At 43.4% G+C, this 19,577-nt stretch overlaps 1 protein-coding gene across 1 annotated transcript in view; it reads left to right on the forward strand.

Moving 5' to 3' along the window:
* LOC136884386 (suppressor of tumorigenicity 14 protein homolog) overlaps positions 1–19,577 on the forward strand; it is a 75,845-nt gene that overhangs the window by 14,049 nt on the left and 42,219 nt on the right. The window lies entirely within an intron of this gene.

The following is a 19,577-nucleotide window of genomic DNA, read 5'->3' on the forward strand; positions in this document are numbered from 1 at the left end:
GTCTTACCGCTTCCGTTTATCGCATCTACCTGCAATCAGCACACTGGAACATCTCCAACAACACTTTTGACCACAGAGTGGCGACAGATTGCAAAGATTGAAAATACAAAAATAAAACAGTACATTTCTGTGTAGGTTATGAATGCCAAGTTGTGTCCCTGTGGTCTGTCTAGAAAGTGAAGTGCTTATTTATCCTGTCTTACAGCTACGTTCATTCTTCTGATTCGGGGTGGGGCAGCGGTCCTAAATTGATAAATACTTTTTATTGTAGATATTTACGTAAGAGAATAAATGGAAATCTTAATAGCGGCCTACAAACACCCAAGAATAGAAACTAGGAGCTACATGAGTCTGATGTATGATATGAAAGGGCGTATGGCTTTTAGTGCCGGGAGTGTCCGAAGGCATGTTCGGTCCGCCACGTGCAGGTCTTTTGATTTGACGACCGTAGGCGACCTGCGGGTCGTAATGACGATGAAAAGCAGACGAGAATGAATAGAGGAGTAAGGTGTAGTCCCGGAAAATATGACAATTGAGGCTAAGGTTTCTCATCGATATGTTTGGGCGCTTAAAGACACAGAGAGTTGTTCCCCACTTACGACATATACGGCCGTGCTATACCCACAGGGGAGATAGTTTTCTTCGTACCGCAGAAACGAAAGGTGTGCGGCTTTTAGTGCCTGGAGTGTCCGAGAACATGTTCGGCGCGCCAGATGCAGGTCTTTTGATTTGACGCCCGGAGAAGACCGGCGCGTCGTGATGAGGATGAAATCATGCAGACGACAATGCATACACGCAGGTTCGTGTCAGCGGATTAACCAATGATGGTTAAAATTCGAGACTCTGGTGGGAATGGAATTCGGGACCCCTGTGACCAAAAGGCAGCACGCTAACCATTTAGCCAAGGAGCCGGACTCAGATCCGCCTCTGCTGTGTCCACAGCCTCTCTTTCTAGCTGTAATACGTCGAACATGTGTTTCCGTCCACCGAAATGGCGTCGTTTTTCCATCCAAGTGACGTGTACTACTGTTTGTTGTCGACGCTGAATTGCTTACGCTACTTTAAAAACATATTCTGGTTGAAAGAATGAATGGAGAAGAATTGAAGAACCACTTAGCTGCAACTTACTGTAGGTAGGGACGAGCTGGGGATATACTGTGAGGCATTTTAACATCATCAGTTCAACTGAAGTTAATATACAAGATGTGTTCCCCAACATAACGATTGAGTTGAGTTGTCCGCACAACACCAGTCTCAAATGAAAGCAGTTTTACCAAACTAAAGACAATAAAAACATGCCTCACAAACTTAACAGGGCTACAATGAGTAATCAAACTGAACAACACAAGCAGTTTGACAGCATCAGCCTACACATACGTGTCTACTCTCAGATCAAGTGATATTTCATCTTAAAATAAAAATTGTCTGAAAATTTGAAATCAAGCATTTAACATCGAAATTGAAGGGAAAATAGAACAGGAGAATGTACTTGCGGTCTTCACTGAGCACTACAGAAAAGAGTCGAGGCCGATGCATTTTTGTTTTTGTCTACCATTACACGAGTTCTCTTTCCGAAGTATTCAGACTAAAATACATGTCCGTGTGTACGTCGCATGCAAATGTTTACTCATGCTGCATTGCTATGTTTTAATTCACTTAAGGCCCCAGGAGCCTGGCACTGACAGGGGATCTGCCACCTGGGTGACACGCAGAGAATTGATTTACTAACGAGGTTCCTTTTGCCGAGCGACGATATACAACACGTAGCGGCTTGTTTCCTCGTGCTGATGGGCGTGGGCCCGTGGTGGCCACAACTCTTTCATGCCTCTGTGCGTACAGCAAGCGGAATAAGCTGCGGAAGATGATCATGATTATAGTTTATATTATTCGACATCGAGCAACAACAATTTGTTATTTCTGGTATAATCGCACTATACTCCTATTTGGACGCACGCCAACCAAAATGTTTGAATACCACTTCTTCACAGATGCCGTCATCAACTGACAGAGAGCAGTTCACGCCAGTTTTATAAGGAAGTGACGTAGAATAAAGCACGCAAAACGTACGTGGAATTCCTTTTAGAGAGGAGATGTGTCCATTGCAATGGCCAGGGAGCCACCAACCCACCCCAAAAAGTACATTTACTTCTATAACCAAGCGAAGAGTAGCGCACGCCATTTTCCATTGCTGGAATGGCTACGCGCATTGCTATTGGCTGCCGTAAAATGCGTTGTTACGTCATTGCCATTAGTGATTAAAGCACATAGCATTGCCAACCCGCGAAGAGAAAAAGCACGGTCTTGTCCAGGCCCTACCTTAACCAGTACAGACCAATGGTCTTGTCGAGGCCCTACCCTAACCAGTGCAGACCAATGGTCTTGTCCAGGCCCTACCCTAACCAGTGCAGACCAATGGTCTTGTCCAGGCCCTACCCTAACCAGTACAGACCAATGGTCTTGTCCAGGCCCTACCCTAACCAGTACAGACCAATGGTCTTGTCCAGGCCCTACCTAACCAGTACAGACCAATGGTCCTGTACAGGCCCTACCCTAACCAGTGCAGACCAGTGGCCCTGTCCAGGCCCTACCCTAACCAGTGCAGACCAATGGTCTTGTCCAGGCCCTACTCTAACCAGTACAGACCAATGGTCTTGTCCAGGCCCTACCCTAACCAGTGCAGATCAATGGTCTTGTCGAGGCCCTACCCTAACCAGTGCAGACCAATGGTCTTGTCCAGGCCCTACACTAACCAGTACAGACCAATGGTCTTGTCCAGGCCCTACTCTAACCAGTACAGACCAATGGTCTTGTCCAGGCCCTACCCTAACCAGTACAGACCAATGGTCTTGTCCAGGCCCTACCCTAACCAGCGCAGACCAATGGTCTTGTCCAGGCCCTACTCTAACCAGTACAGACCAATGGTCTTGTCCAGGCCCTACCCTAACCAGTACAGACCAATGGTCTTGTCCAGGCCCTACCCTAACCAGTGCAGACCAATGGTCTTGTCGAGGCCCTACCCTAACCAGTGCAGACCAATGGTCTTGTCCAGGCCCTACTCTAACCAGTACAGACCAATGGTCTTGTCCAGGCCCTACCCTAACCAGTACAGACCAATGGTCTTGTCCAGGCCCTACCCTAACCAGTGCAGACCAATGGTCTTGTCCAGGCCCTACCCTAACCAGTGCAGACCAATGGTCTTGTCCAGGCCGTATTCTAACCAGTGCAGACCAATGGTCTTGTACAGGCCCTACCCTAACCAGTACAGACCAATGGTCTTGTCCAGGCCCTACCCTAACCAGTACAGACCAATGGCCCTGTACAGGCCCTACCCTAACCAGTGCAGACCAATGGTCTTGTCCAGGCCCTACCCTAACCAGTGCAGACCAATGGTCTTGTCCAGGCCCTACTCTAACCAGTGCAGACCAATGGTCTTGTCCAGGCCCTACCCTAACCAGTGCAGACCAATGGTCTTGTCCAGGCCCTACCCTAACCAGTGCAGACCAATGGTCTTGTCCAGGCCGTATTCTAACCAGTGCAGACCAATGGTCTTGTCCAGGCCCTACCCTAACCAGTACAGACCAATGGTCTTGTCCAGGCCCTACCCTAACCAGTGCAGACCAATGGTCTTGTACAGGCCCTACCTAACCAGTACAGACCAATGGTCTTGTCCAGGCCCTACCCTAAACCAGTGCAGATCAATGGTCTTGTCGAGGCCCTACCCTAACCAGTGCAGACCAATGGTCTTGTACAGGCCCTACCCTAACCAGTGCAGACCAATGGTGTTTCCTCAGGTAACTAGAGGCCTAACCTTTGCTAGTTCCTAAGTAGAGTGGTTCTTCGCTCGATCACGTCGTCTGCGAGCAATAAACATACGGTAGGACAGTGATACCGCAAGCGATAACCATGGTACTAGTGAGGGACCTCCGCCAGGTTCCACCAAATGTAATTTACAATGTTATTTGCTTTACGACTACTTTGAAGGTTTTCGGTGACTCCGAGCTGCTGGAGTTTTGTCCTGCACGAGTTCTTTTACGTGCCAGTAAATCTACCGACACGAGGGTGACGTTCACTAACACCGGACTTAGCCATGTCAAGTTGCGGTCAGAAGGCCAGCGCCTCAGCCCGACGTAGTAGTTTTCTTTTTCTACTCACTGACCATACATAAGTAGAGCGTGATACTAACAAATTATCAATAACATTTTCTACCATCATTTATGTTCACTTTCGTTGGCATGATTAGCAAAACGCTGATATGTTACTCCACCACACGAGAAGCAGCTCAAGGACGTCGACTTGTCACATTTCATACATTTTTATATGAACTACGTGTCATTTTACGTAAGAATTTCTGAAATCTAAACAAAATCACTCTCATGTAAATATTTTTTCATAAAAAGAAAAGCTAAGAAAAGCGGCAGAGTAGCTCGCGGCCCGATGTAATTTCTGCCAGCGCCCGGCGGCGGTTCAGAAGCTTCATGATGTAATAGTTGCTCTGCATAACTCAAAGAGGGCAGCACCATGCAAGGCCTCGCTATCAGCTGCCAATAGATGGCACAAGAGAGTTACAGCCAGGGAATGTCATCCGCTGAAAGGCCCCATTCACAATACAAACGTAATCGTAAACTTAACGACGTAACGTAATCGTAAAATTTACGTAACATTTGTGGTATTCACAATGGAGGAACGTAAGGAGTACACAGCAGCCAATCAAAACACTGCCATGTTATTTAGCACGGAAATAGGCTTTTAGGCTATCTCGCAGTTATATATATATATATATATATATATATATATTTGCTTGCTAGGGGCTTTACGTCGCACCGACACAGATAGGTCTTATCGCGACGATGGGATAGGAAAGGCCTAGGAGTTGGAAGGAAGCGGCCGTGGCCTTAATTAAGGTACAGCCCCAGCATTTGCCAGGCGTGAAAATGGGAAACCACGGAAAACCATTTTCAGGGCTGCCGATAGTGGGATTCGAACCTACTATCTCCCGGACGCAAGCTCACAGCCGCGCGCCTCTACGCGCACGGCCAACTCGCCCCGTGTTTTATATTTTAATAGCTCCATGGATTCAAACAACATGGTAGTGGAATTCATATGGTACTTCAAACATCTGGGAGCTGTGTAGGCCTACATGAAAAGGAGAACTAAAGAACGGTGCAGAAAATGGGTTCATCCCTTGAATCAAAGCAGGTTATCTCAGAAATGACCCTCATCAGTTCGTTTTGTAAATGCGGATTAAACCTGAACTGTTTAACACTATCTTAAGTTTTGATTCCCCTTTCCTAATAAAATGAAGTGTAAGGTCTCCTTTACCGACATTTATGCGCCTAGCTATCACAGTCCAATGAGGTGTTTGGATGATATCGTTTTCTTAAACTAGCAGTCTGGCATAATGTTAAGAAATATACGGGGGCATTGTTTAATCTATGACATGCTTTGTCTCTCGTCTGGTCACCAGAGCTGCGAACTTGTCTCTCGCCATTTCCCGTCAGATTTCATTGCTACAGCATATTTATTTCCACGTATTCTTTTTCCTTTCATCATATATACACAGAAAGATTATGTTGAACGAGAAATGCAAGTGTTTCGTCGAAAGAAGTCATTATAACGCGCACAAAATACAATGTTTACGTCTGCTCTGATTGGCTGGTTCTTAAACCTAACGTAAAATTAACCGCAAGAGCTTGGAGTTTGCAGTCCTTTAATTTCTCGGACTCGCAGTTAAGTTTACGTTGGCGCATTGTGAATGGTTCCATTAGATAAGATGGCCGCTAACGTTAATTTTAAGTTTACGTTACGTTACGTTACGTTACGTTTGCACTGTGAATGGGGCCTAACTGAGTGAAACAATGAACATTGTCACTCAAAGCGTGCATACGACTGCGCTAAGAGGATGCTCAAGATAACAATTGTACGAGATTTCACTGCATGTACTCTGATATTATTTATTCATTTTTAAATTCCAACGGTAAACTATTATTTAATAGGCAGACCACTCGCAGCCTAGGGACGTTATTAGGTTTGTCAGCTCGTCGTGGCCCTTGTCTCTCTTTGACCGATACCTTCATTTTTCGAAGTTTCGGACCTTTTACATTTTCTCTCTGGTTAGAGTTATACAGAGGATGGTTGTAACCACCACTACCACAACTGTGCAAATGGATACGATGCAGTAATATTTCATAGATATTATTAAATATAGACAGTTATGGGAGTTCTGCTTTGGGATGTAGGGTGTAGCCTACTCCTACGTCTCCATCCGACGGACGGCGTCATATGCCCTCTCTGCGGAGAGGCTTTTGGCACACCCTCCTACCATGTGTACATCACAGGCTAAGTTTTACCATTATTGCTGTGATTAAGTTCCAAAGAAGTCAAGTGAAAGTATATAAATAGCTCTCTACTGAACTTCCCAAACTTCTTTGCTGAAACTATGTAAACACTTCATCCAGATAAAAGTGTGACCATAAGAAATCGGTTCGTTCCACCTTGAACACCCCCGTCACAGAAGAAAGATATTCTCCTTACGTAAAATACTGTTCGTAATCACGGAGACACCAGACAATGTGTCTGTCTGCAAGATCAATGAAATGAAATGCCGTGTGGCCTGGTACAAGTCTTTTGAATTGACGCGCATGCCAGGGAAATTGACCAATTATGGTCCCTGCCGGGAATCGAACTCGGGACCCCTGTGACCAAAGGCCAGCACACTAACCATTTAGCCATGGAGCCGGGTATGAGATTTTAAGGGATATTCGTCAGTTCACTTATTTCAATACTTTCTTTATAAAAAAAAGCGTTTGGATATTTTGAAACTATGCGCGTTGCAATGCATCTTTCCATAAATGCTTTCCACGTGGATATATTTATTGATGAAATGAATACGAATTACACTGCGAAGCTGCGCCGGACGTAGGTTTACTAATATTCCATCTTCTGTACGGACTAATTTAGGAAAGAATTCTTGAGTGAATGTCGCTATGAGCGAGTTGCCTGCCGTCCAGGTGTTGAAGCTGTCGCACCGCCTATAGTGTTGTTCAAAGTGTAGCTCGGCTTCGATATCCGGTCGGGGAGCGAGGAAGGGCATGTATGGGATAAATCCGTATTCTTGTCTATCCTAGGCCAGAAACGAGTGTAATTCAAATACTGTTCTAAATCTAGAATGAAAACATTTATTCGTCGTGACAAGCAGGGTTAGCAGGATAATATCTGTCCATCTAACAATGCGAAGGCGTGCTCTAGAATTAAAGTGTCCCGGAATGTCATTGTACTTTATGAAAATGTTGGAACTGTCACTGATTCTAGCCGAATGCTATCCTCGCTGACCAGACTTCCTGTGAGAACAGCAGCGTAACCTGAGGAATATCATGTCTGTTCTAACATGAGCGCATTCCAACATAACAGGCATTATTAACATACAACAGAAAAAAATTAAATGATGTATATATTGCGGAGTACGGAGGAAGACGCGAGCACGTTGGACTCTACTCCACTGCGATTTGTGTCAAGTGCTTGTCGAGGTCCACAATATCCTCGTGGGTTCGTATACTACAGCACGTTTCCTTCGTCGAGGAATATGACTACATGTCCTATTGAATGATCAGGGTCCTTCATACTTGGATGGTACAATTGGTACTACTAACTAACTACTAAACGTTTTCATTCCTTCCCTGAAGGGGGAGGCGGGCCTCCTAGACGGTGACGCCGTCTCTCAGGCCGGGAGATTTGTTACGGTGAAGAATATGTGCGGAGAAGGTGAGGGGGTGGGCGGCGAACTGTCCCGGCATTCGCCTTAGTGCAGGAGAATGGAAAACCACGGAAAACCATTCTCAGCACAGCCGACGGGTGGGGCCAGGCGGGAAGTGCAGCACTGTGCCCCAGGCCCGTCTCCCGAATGCAGAGGCGTAGAGCTCGGTTGGCCGGTCAGAGTACAGACAACAACCCACTGTGCATCTACCGACCTACAATTGGTGTAAAATTTGTTTTTATATACACTTCGCATGTGTTTCGCGGGTGCTGGTGATTATTGTTTTAAGAGGAAGTACAATTAGGCAACCATCCTCTATAGAACACTAATCAGAGAGGAAAAATGGAAGGGATGCGAGACTTCGGAAAACGAAGGTATCGGCCAAAGAAAGACAGGGGCCACGAAGGGCATGGAAATTAAAGGTTCCCTACTCCTCGAGTGTTCTAATACCGTCGGGGCCGGATCAGTGGAAGGAACGTGAGGAGTCTGGCACAAGTAAGTGGAAGCAATGCCAGCACTCAGCTAAGGTCCCTCTGATTGCCAGCCCACGCTCCCAAGTTAAGAGCTCCTGGGGTCCCTTTTAGTCGCCCCTTACGACAGGCAGGGGATTCCGTGGGTCTTATTCTACCGCCCCTTCCCACAGGGGGGTGTTTTCCACATATCACGTCTGAGAGGTACGGCACCCTTAATTTCATTCCAATAAAAAGTAGATGGGATAGGCAATGAATGAGTTGTTTATCCATTTACTTCTTCTACTTTTCTCACACCCTGAAAATGTCGCAACGTGGACTTGGCCCAGATTTACGGTCGGATGCCCCTTATCATGTGGTTGTTTTTGTGGTGTGTTGTCAGAAGAGTGTTGGAAGAAACACAAACCAGTGAGGATTAAAATCTCCGAGACGGACGAGAACTGAACCCAAGATCCTCTCAACAGTGATCAATCAAACAACAAGCCGGACTTTTTTGATTTCTTAGCCATTTATTTACTTGTTTATGTAATACCTCATATCTATAGTTTACTTGGCTGTATTCGACAGTCTGGTAATGTCAGTGAAAAGAATGGAAAATGTGCAAAGGGGAGAGATGCGCTGGGCCAGGCGCCAACAGTTCTGTTGCAGCACGGGTGAAGTTTAAGAAAGCAGAGATTGTTATCAGTGGAATACTGTGTAGGAGGGATACTGACTGGAAGGTGATTGGGGATTTAAATGAGACTATGGAGTGGGTGTGTGGGAAAATGGGAGTGAAATTTCTAGATCCTAATGGGTGGGTAGGAGATAGGGATCTGCTCTCAGATGGCCTTCACTTAAACCGCAGTGGTACGTATAAGTTAGGAAACTTGTTTAGAAGGGTTATAAGGAGGTACATTCCGGGAAACGGGGTGGCCTAGGGAGCGGTGTTAAGCGAACAGGGAACTGGAAATCAAGTAGGGATGACATAAAACTGTTAGTGCTCAACTGTAGAAGTATTGTAAACAAAGGAATCGAATTAAGTAATTTAATAGATATATACTTACCAGATATTGTAATAGGAGTTAAATCATGGCTGAGAAATGATATAATGAATGCAGAAATTTTCTCACGGAACTGGAGTGTGTATCGTAGAGATAGGATAGGAATGGTGGGAGGGGGAGTATTCATTCTGGTGAAAGAAGAATTTTTAAGCTACGAAAAAGTTAAGGATGAAAAACATGAAATTCTGCGTGTAAGGCTCTTCTCTAAAGATAGTAGGCAACTTGATGTCTTTGGAGTGTACAGACCGGGAAAGGGTAGCACTGACATGGATTCAGAATTATTAATTGATAAGATAATCAGATATGTTGGAATGATATGGAAAGGACTGTGATAGTAACGGGTGATCTCAGTTTACCAAATGTCAATTGGGAAGGTAATGCGAACGACAGGAAGCATGAACAACAAATGGCAAATAAGTTAATATGGGAAGGGCAGCTGATTCAGAAAGTGATGGAACCAACTAGAGGGAAGAATATTCTGGACGTGGTGCTGGTAAAACCAGATGAGCTCTATAGAGAAACCGAAGTAATAGATGGTATTAGTGATCACGAAGCTGTTTTTGTCGTAGTTAAAAATAAATGTGAAAGAAAGGAAGGTATTAAAATTAGGACGATTAGGCAGTACCATATGGCTGATAAAACAGGCATGAGGGAATTTAGAAAAGTAACTATGATCGCTGGAAAATGGTAAATAAAAATGTAAACAGACTCTGGGTTGGGTTTAAAGGAATGGTTGAGGAATGTGAAAATAGGTTTGTACCTTTAAAGGTGGTAAGGAATGGTAAGGATCCACTATATTATAACAGAGAAGTAAAGAGACTAAGAAGGAGGTGCAGGTTGGAACGAAATAGAGTTAGAAATGGTTATGGAATTAAGGAGAAATTGAATGAACTTACTAGGAAATTGAATCTAGCAAAGAAGTCAGCTAAGGATAAGCGTAATTGGTGGTCATACAAATTTTAGTGAAAAATGAAAGGGTATGTGTAGGTACTTTAAGACAGAAACAGGTTCAAAGAAGGGCATTCCAGAAATCATTAATGAACAAGGGGAGTGTGTATGCGAGGATCTTCAAAAGGCAGAAGTATTCAGTTAGCAGTATCTAAAGATTGGTGGTTACAAGGAAGATGTCCAGATAGGGGAGGTGAGTAATACTAAAGAAGTATTAAAATTTACCTATCATAACAATGACATTGACAATAAGATACAAAAGTTGAAAACTAGAAAAGCAGCTGGAATTGATCAGATTTCTGGGGATATACTAAAAGCAATGGGTTGGGATATAGTACCATATCTGAAATACTTATTTGATTATTGTTTGGTTGAAGGAGCTATACCAAATGAATGGAGAGTTGCTATAGTAGCCCTTGTGTATAAAGGAAAGGGTGATAGACATAAAGCTGAAAATTACCGGCCAGTTAGTTTGACATGCATTGTATGTAAACTTTGGGAAAGCATTCTTTCTGATTAAATTAGACATGTTTGCGAAATTAATAACTGGTTTGACAGAAGGCAGTTTGCGTTTAGGAAAGGTTATTCCACTGAAGCTCAGCTTGTAGGATTTCGGCAAGATATAGCAGATATCTTGGATTCAGGAGGCCAAATGGACTGTATTGCGATTGACCTATCTAAGGCATTTGATAGGGTAGATCATGAAAGACTACTGGAAAATAAGTTACAAGATTGTGAGCGGCTGCAGGGTGACCTCGATAGTGTTGTGAGATGGACGGTGGGCAATGGTATGATGATAAACGGGGATAAAAGTCAGGTTGTGAGTTTCACAAATAGGAAAAGTCCTCTCAGTTTTAATTACTGCGTTGATGGGCTGAAAGTTCCTTTTGGGGATCATTGTAAGTATCTAGGTGTTAATATAAGAAAAGGCCTTCATTGGAGTAATCACATAAATATGATTGTTAATAAAGGGTTCAGATCTCTGCACATGGTTATGAGGGTATTTAGGGGCTGTAGTAAGGATGTAAAGGAGAGGGCATATAAGTCTCTTGTAAGACCCCAACTAGAGTATGGTTCCAGTGTATGGAACCCTCACCAGGATTACTTGATTCAAGAACTGGAAAAAATCCAAAGAAAAGCAGCTCGATTTGTTCTGGGTGATTTCCGACAAAAGAGTAGCCTTACAAAAATGTTGCTAAGTTTGGTTTGGGAAGATTTGGGAGAAAGAAGACGAGTTGCTCGATTAAGTTGTGTGTTCCGAGCTGTCAGCAGAGAGATGGCGTGGGAGGACATCAGTAGACGAATAAGTTTGAGTGGAGTCTTTAAAAGTAGGAAAGATCACAATATGAAGATAAAGTTTGAATTCAAGAGGACAAATTGGGGCAAATATTCATTTATAGGAAGGTAAGTTAGTGATTGGAATAACTTAGCAAGGGAGATGTTCAATAAATTTCCAATTTCTTTGCAATCATTTAAGAAAAGACTAGGAAATCAACAGATAGGGAATCTGCCAACTGGGCAACTGCCCTAAATGCAGATCAGTAGTGACTGACTGATTGTTGCTTGCAAAATGAACTCTTCCGATACGAAACAAATGTAAGTAATCAAGAACTGCATTCCATTATTGAAAGAGTAATGTCGTGGACGCTATGGGAACTGCCACTCACTGTAATGGCCAGATTAGTGGCTGATGTCCTCAATGCTGGCTACTAACAACCGAGAGACGGAAAGTGAAGTGCTCTTTAACGGGTTACTTACTAGCAGTGATAGAAATGTATGTATTAAAATATTTAGCGTATAGAATGTTTTGCTGTAGCCCGCCTAGTGGCCATAATCGTTAAGGCGCTGAAGTCTAAACGGTTAGCCGGTTCGAGTCCCGTTGGTCGAAAGAATTTTCACCATCAGAATGTTGGCTGGCAAGGTAAGGGAGGTGGTGGTATACAATTTATAATCACTAGATTGTGTGCCAAAAGCCTGGATTAAATTCCAAACCTCTCCGCAGTGCTCATATGGAGTGCGGGCATAGGACGCTGTTGATGGTGATTCGTGCGTCGGATGGAGACGTTAAGCCTTGAGCAGATCCCTGGTGCTATTCGATAGGAGTAGGCTATGTGCCGGCACCGGGTTTCACCCTCTCCCTACTGTCATATATATCACGTCATTCATTTCATCGCATTAACTCCTCTGATGAGGTTGACGTCAGGAAGGGCATCCGGTGATAAAAACCCGCCACGACAGATTCATCTCACCTCATACCCGACCCCGTAGGGGAGCGGGACCAGGGTTGGACAAACACAATAGAATGTGCTGCGTACTAGGTTGTGGATACTTCAACTCTAAAATTCCCTGAAGTTTTAAGGAAGAAATACATCATGGTTATAAAAGGGGAAAAATTTCGAAGTAAAAAACAAACCGTTAAACATAACGCACCATGATTTTTGGTTAGGAAATATCTCTTTCGAACAGAAAGTGGTGACTATTCTAGGGAGACGAGTGCTGCGGGCAAAATTCTATCTAATTTTGATGACTTTAGAACAAACAGCTGGTTCCAGTTAACGTACTAATGAAGGACGATATTTAAGTAGACGAGGATATCCATCAGTGAATGACTTTTTCGAACTATCGATTTTTTTTAATGTGAAGGTGGTGTGTGCCAACCGGACAATGATGAACATCTTTCCACCTCCAATAGGAGTGGTTTAACGCCGCACCAATACAGTGGCGACGCGAGGAGGAGCAGATTGGGAAGGTAGCGGCCGAGGTGTGAACATGGGAAGCCATGCTGACGGTGGGATTCGAATCCACTGTCGCCCGAATGAAGCTCACAGCTACGCGACCTTAACCGCATAGCCAACTCTTGATTCCTGATAATGATATGGATATAGTACGACGTAGGAAAATAAGATTTAACATTAGTCTTGAAGATCCACGAGGAAAGTAATCTAATAGGTCCATACCAAGGTTTAAATTATTTAAACGACGCCCTAACCTTGAACAGTCGGCAACTGATCCCCTATGACTTCAGCCATTTTGTTATTTTATATACCGGTCTGAGACATTGTAGTCGGTCTTGCCTCATGAATACCATCCGCCAAGACCAACTCAATCAATATTCTAAAGGCTAATGCCTTGTCGAAGCAACCACTCTTTTCTTTCATTGGCTGTTCGTTTCAGTTCCATGTAATTGTCACAACCTAAATACTTCATCCTAGGTCTTCCTCTCCCTTCCTTTCCCAGCACTTTCCTTTCAAGTATGTTTGTGATGAAAGTATTGTGTCTGATGACATGTCCAATACATTTTAATTTCCTGTTTTCCATTTCGTTTAAAAATCTTCTCTCTTCTTTAACTTCCCTTAAGACTTCCAGGTTGACTTTTCTTTCCGTCCAGCTCGTTCTGGTCATTTTCTGCCATATCCACATTTCAGCAGCTTCAAGTCGATTCCTTTCTAACAACTACACTTATAATATTAGCGTTGGGTTGTCATAGACATGGCCTTACCTCAGTGCACTAGCGATCAACAAGGAACGTCCCAATTCTGTGATAGAAGACATACCTCCTGACTCTGTTGCCATTGTTTAGCATCACATGTATACGTACTTATAGTGCAGAGGTATTACAGGATGCATTATATCTTCTAACTAAACTTACTTTTCCTTCTTCTAAATCTTCATGTTTAAATTTTGGTATATCGTCAATTATCATTGATGGTTACGCTATGTTTTCTGACCCTTGTGATTAATCAATTTATGTTACTTTCTTAGCCAGAATAGGTGAAAGTTGTACCGTATCTTGAGTACTAAGCTGTTTTTTGAGGAAGAAACACTGACCAGTCCCGTGGACCAATGAAGGCTCTTGGGGTGCGACATGGTGAGGGCCGTGCGTGCTGCCGTCACACGCGACTAATTGGAATTTTGGACCCGGATACAGGGAGCACAAGGTCTACCTTGATCATCATCGTGAGAAACTTGAGTAATTCTTTCTTGATCTGTTTGTGGTCCAGGATGTGGGCTCCCTTTCGCCGCGAGGAAGATGGCATGGTTTTCGTCTTAGCGATATTACAACAAAGTTTGGTCCACCGAACGAGCTGGCTGCACGACGTAGTTGTGTATTCAGGAGATAATGAGTTCGTCACCTGGTCAGTCCTTTGTGATACATCGGTTTTTGGTTTTCTCACTTCGTCCTATTGTTGTTTCTTAATCGCTTTCACACATACTTCTCAAGAATTCATCTTGTCTTCTACTCGTTGCTCGCCCGCTGTCCTGTGCCAGTGTGGCGTAAAACCAATTGGAAGGTGGACGCCGCCAGATATCACCAGGTTTAGTCATGAGGAGCGCAATGAAGCCGCAGTGCTAATCTATTACACCATACAAGTACCAAGGTGATCTACATTGCTAAGCGAGAGGCGCGCATTGCTGGGTCATGGTGGACAGGAAGTGTGTCCGAACTGGAGGGGGCAGGGCTTCTTTTCGTCAGTGAAAGGAAGACGCCACAGACTTCTAACTCCAGGAGGATCGTCTACTCCTTTCTTAAATTACTTCAAATAACTTGCAAATGGCTAACGTTAGGCTGCTTTCATAGTCTTGCGGTATCCCGTAGACCAAGAAGAGGTGCGACACTTTGGCAAAACACTGGAGTCGGAAGAAAACAGGAGTTGACCAAGGGAGGCCGGACAAAAGTATGAGAAAGCAATATCAGGTAGATGTGTTGTACCCACAGAGGTCGCATAGGTCACCTCTGTTGGCGATCTGCGGCTGACTTTGATAAATGTGTCACCAGAGTTTTCTACGACATGGACGATCTCTGCCGGGATTGAAGCTGTGATGGCCATTACATCCCCTATTAACACTAATCGAAAGGAAGGTCCGACACTTGGAAGAATGAAGATATCGGCACAAAAAAAGACAAGGGCCAAGAAGGGCGAGACTCTCTAGGACTGACAAACTCAGTAACAAGGGAGGCGGGATAGTGAGCAGCCTGACACAAGTAAGTGGAACCGTCAGTCGCCAGCCCACGAGATTCCCTGGATGCTTTCCTTTAGTCACCTCTTAAAACAACCGCCTTCATCCACAACGATCATAGTAACAGTATTTCAATTGTGCCCAGTTTTCTCCACAGAACGTACAAGAAATGCTGATAAAATAAGGAATACTCTGAACGTCATATGCAGGTATAAACCAAAATATTTTACCGAGCTCGATAGCTGCATTCGCTTAAGTGCGGCCAATATCCAGTATTCGGAAGATAGTAGGTTCAAACCCCACTGTCGGCAGCCCTGAGGATGGTTTTCCGTGGTTTCCCATTTTCACACCAGGCAAATGCTGGCACTGTACCTTAACTAAGGCCACGGCCGCTTCATATCCACTCCTAGCCCTTCCCTGTCCCATCGTCGCCATAAGACCTATCTGTGTCGGTGCGACGTAAAGCAACTTTAAAAAACATTTGTATTTATCTACGTTAGAATCATTATTAAAACCTGATAAACGTTTCTTATTCTTCTTGCATGAACTACTATAACATTTTGTTCGAATTTGCGTTCTTGAATAGCCTGCCTTTTCTGACTTACCAATAAAACAAAACGAAATACATACCGGTAATTACACCATTTATTGTATAATATTTGCTCATATGAAAATCTTCTAAATATTAGCTTGTAGACAGTGATGAATTTCGTTCTACTTGGTCGTGGTGATTATTATTGTTTTAAGAGGAAGTACATCCATCCTCTATATAACACTAATCAGAGAGAAAAAATGGAAGGGATCCGACACTTCGAAAAATGAAAGTACCGGCCAAAGAAAAACAAGAGCCACGAAGGGCATGAAAATGAAATACTCCCTAGGTCTCGAGTGGTATAATACCGTCGGCGTCGGAAAAGAACAAGAGTTGAGCAAAGGGGACCGGATAGGAGGAGCCTGGCACAAGCAATACCAGGACTCAGGTAAGGGCCCCATGGTCGCCAATCCACACTCCAAAGTTCAGATCCCCTGGGCCCTTTTTAGTCGCGTCTTACGACAGGCAGGGGCGGCCCAGAGAGAGATCTGTCAAATAGTACCTCACGCAAGTGTTGTGATACACGGTCAAGTCATCTCTATCTTTAAAAACGTTGCTGCAAATTTTCAATATTCGCAATCAATCAAAAACTGTACCTGTACGAGCTGGAGTGTGGGACGTGTGTGGCGGCGCTAGCTGATTTATCATCTGTGATGCCACGTCAGTGCGCGTCTGTTCTATTACATCGAATATATTGTTCATTTCTTCTTCAGTGCATAGGCCTCTTTAAAACTATCTGGATAAAGTTATGTACAAACCATATTAGAGTTGTCGCAGTATAATGTATTTGATGCAGGTATCACCACCGCTTCTCCAGTTGGTGAAGTTGTTTCTTAGGTCCCTGTTGTTCACTTTCCTCCCTGATGACCTAGAGAACAGCGCGGAGAACCAGACCTACTTAACAGTAATTTACAATTCCCAGACTTGTCAGGACACCTTACTCTGTATTACGTAACAGTGATTATCGACGCTTTCCAATAACATGTATGGGAAGGAATTATCATAACATTGATGATAGGAACACTTTCAATAATATGAGCAAAGCCCCTTGTTACGAGTAACAAGTGTGACGTGTACAGACACACTGAGAATACTCGACGGAGAAAATGGCTATCATTGTCATTCAACTCACACAAGATGATCAATTCTGCATTTATATCATTTTTAAATTTACATTTACATACCGATAACCTCCACCTTGTGATTCGAAGATGCCGCCTGTAGTGCTAAGGTTAGTTTTATCAGTTCTGTAGATTTAGTTTTACTGTCAGTGACTGAATCCCGATCTTCTTCGTACGATGATGAATTATTGGAATTTATAGCATTTAGCATACAGAAAATACATTTGTGAATATTTCATACTGCTTGAAAATAAGCTCACACGAATATTCAGTTAATATGCCTACTATCCAGTTGAGACCTATAATGATGGTTTATGTTTCTTTCTGAAATCCGCCTCCATTTTTCAGCTTTGCGTTTGTACTTTTTTTATATTCTCATCTCTTCTATCATACAAACATGGTCAGCACTATTGTCTGTCTTGCTTTAGACGTGAAATACACTTTTTAAATGTAATCTATTACATTTTATTTTCACTAGATTTCGCGTTTAGTGTGTAGGTGCTCATTTATATATATGGCTTAGAGTTTTGCTTTGCTGTGAAGAGTTTTCTCAATGTGTTGGTGCGGAACGGGCCTTTCGGTGACTAGTCTGTCGATGTTTAGAGAAGTGTTAATCTAAAATGAAAGATACAATATTAATTCCGGATGGCGAGATTTCGTTGGTTCGTTGAATGTTACATGAATGATAGGACTCAGGCGGGACGTGGCGCTCGGGTTTGTTTTGGTCCTCAAGTCCCGCACACACCGAGCTCCCTTTTCACCACACAATGGCGCCATCTGACGTTCAAGACTCGTAGGATCTTTCTTGTTTTGGGAGTCTGGTGTACACTTTTTGAAGTCATGCGAGTTTGTATCGAGGAGTCCAAGAATGAACGAGACGATAGGCGTAACGTACGCCAAAGACAAGAGTATTGTTTTAAGAGGAAGTACAACCATCCTGTATTAACCTTAATCGGTGGGGAAAAGAGATGGGCCACGAGGGGCGTGAAAATGAAAGACTCCCTGGGTCTCCAATGGTCTAATACCCTCGGGATGGGAAAAGAACAAAAGTTAACTAAGGTCCTATAGAATAGATGAAAGTGAGGAGCCTGGCTCGCCAACCCACGCTCCCAAGTTGGCAGCTCCTCCTCCTCTTACGACAGGTAGGAGGTGCACAAAGGGGAAGGACACAAGCCTTGCTGTACGTTGACCCGCAGTCAACAGGAACCTGTGGTGGTGTGTTGTATTACGTTCGTCATTTCCGGAACGTCATCCAAGATCTCTCATCTTCCTGTCAGCGAGCCCCTCATAACTTGGACTAAGCTGAATCATCAGCAGTCACCCCGATATCCACAAGCTCCTTCTCAATGAATTCGTCTGATAATTTTGTTGTCATGTGCATTCACGTCTTCATGGACCACCCAGGTGACGTTTGCTTGGGCAGCTCGAGAACGGCACATTTCATTCCCTTCTCTATTTAATATTACTATCATTTCAGGAATCTTAAAGAAGAAAAGAAAGAATCAACGATTAAGGAATACTCATCATCAAGAGCTTATCGAAAACACAACTGGATATACGGCTGAGGGTCACTCCCGATCAGTTTGGTACGTCCCCCGTCTACGATCACATTATGATCCCCGGCGGTCATCTAGTCCTCTAACACTGTACTTTATGTATAGATTTGAGTGTATTTGCTATCAGCGACTCTTTGCTGAAAGTTGACAGCATTCAACAGTCAGACTAGCAAGCAGTGGAGAATGTGAGCTATTTTAAAATAGAGATGACTCTGTACTGCTTTAAGAACTTACTACAAGACGCACTGTGCAACTTTAGTAGCGAGACGTGTTGCACAGGAATGGCGCTAGGGTCCAGTAATGCTGCACATAAACTAGCTCTAGAGATAAAATTTTCTCTTCTAAAGTTTTAGTGGACGGACGAGAGAAATAAGCTCGCACTTGTTAATTGTACAGCTTTTGTAGAGTAAGCCTACTTCTTTTTGTGTTTTGTTTTACAATTTTCTTCACGTGGCACCGACACAGACAGGTCTTATGGCGACGATGCGGCAAGGAGTAGGAATAAAGCGACCGTACAGCCTCATGTGAAAATGGGAACCAATAGAAACCATCTTCAGGGCTGCCGACAGTGGCGTTCGAACCCACTACCTCCCGAATGCAAGCTCATAGCTTCGTCACCCAAACTAGAACAGATTTTCTAAGGAAAGGGGTCAAGCCAGTGAAAAATATGTAAAAGAAATTAGGATAATTAAAAGAAATTATCAAAAGGAAATGCTTAACACTGTAGAGGAAACATTAAATCAGCATAAAAGAAGAGACTATTACAAAACATTCAAGCAATACCAATCTAGATTTACCCCTCCCACACTTATGTTAAGAAATAAAAATGGAAAAATGACACACAATAATCAGGATAATGCTAACAACCTTGCAGAATACTTTAAAGAGTTACTGAATTGTGAGGATCCTGTGGAACATTTAGAATTTGACCCTAACCAAAAAAAAAAAAAAAAAAAAAAAAAAAAAAAAAAAAAAACTCCACTACAAAAGATTATACCACCAGTTTACAATGAAGTGAAAACAGCAATTAATGCACTTAAAAACTACAAAGCAGCAGGAGAGAATCAAATAGTAGCAGAAATATGGAAGAATGCTAATCATCAGACTATTCAAAACCTCATTGATATTTGGAACACGGAGA

The sequence above is a fragment of the Anabrus simplex genome, chromosome 12, assembly GCF_040414725.1.
Source record: "Anabrus simplex isolate iqAnaSimp1 chromosome 12, ASM4041472v1, whole genome shotgun sequence".
Taxonomy (NCBI): domain Eukaryota; kingdom Metazoa; phylum Arthropoda; class Insecta; order Orthoptera; family Tettigoniidae; genus Anabrus; species Anabrus simplex.